Source organism: Arachis ipaensis, chromosome B03 (genome assembly GCF_000816755.2).
Source record: "Arachis ipaensis cultivar K30076 chromosome B03, Araip1.1, whole genome shotgun sequence".
NCBI lineage: Eukaryota > Viridiplantae > Streptophyta > Magnoliopsida > Fabales > Fabaceae > Arachis > Arachis ipaensis.
Window position 1 is genome coordinate 106,744,847 of NC_029787.2, and position 604 is coordinate 106,745,450.

The following is a 604-nucleotide window of genomic DNA, read 5'->3' on the forward strand; positions in this document are numbered from 1 at the left end:
AGTTAGACATCTTCTATTATGGGCTTACAGAAAGAGCTCAGATCTCTTTAGATTGCTCAGCTGGTGGATCTATCCACATGAGAAAGACAATTGAAGAAGCTCAAGAGCTCATTGATACAGTTGCTAGAAATCAGCATCTGTACTTAAGCAGTGACCCTTCCATGAAAGAAGAGGCTAAAACAGTAACTGCTGAACTGAGTCCTGCAGAACAAGCTGCTGAATTCAATCAGTAATTGGATTTTCTAACAAAGCAGTTAGCTGAATTCAAGGATAAACTACAAGAGACAAGGATGGATAATATAAACATGGAAGTACAATTAAAGCAAACAAGGCAGCAGGTGTCAAAATAAATAACAGAAGAATGCCAAGCAGTTCAACTAAGAAGTGGGAAAGCACTAACTGCCCCACTTCAAAGCAGCAGGAAACCAAGAAATGAGCAAACCACCCAAGATCCATCTGAGGACAGTAAGAGCCCAGGGAAAAAGAATTCTGGCGCTAAAACGCCAGAAGTTGGGTGGAAGGCTGGCGCTGAATGCCCAGACCATGCTAAGGACTGGCGTTCAACGCCAGAAACAAGCAAGGATCTGGCGTTGAACGCCCAAAA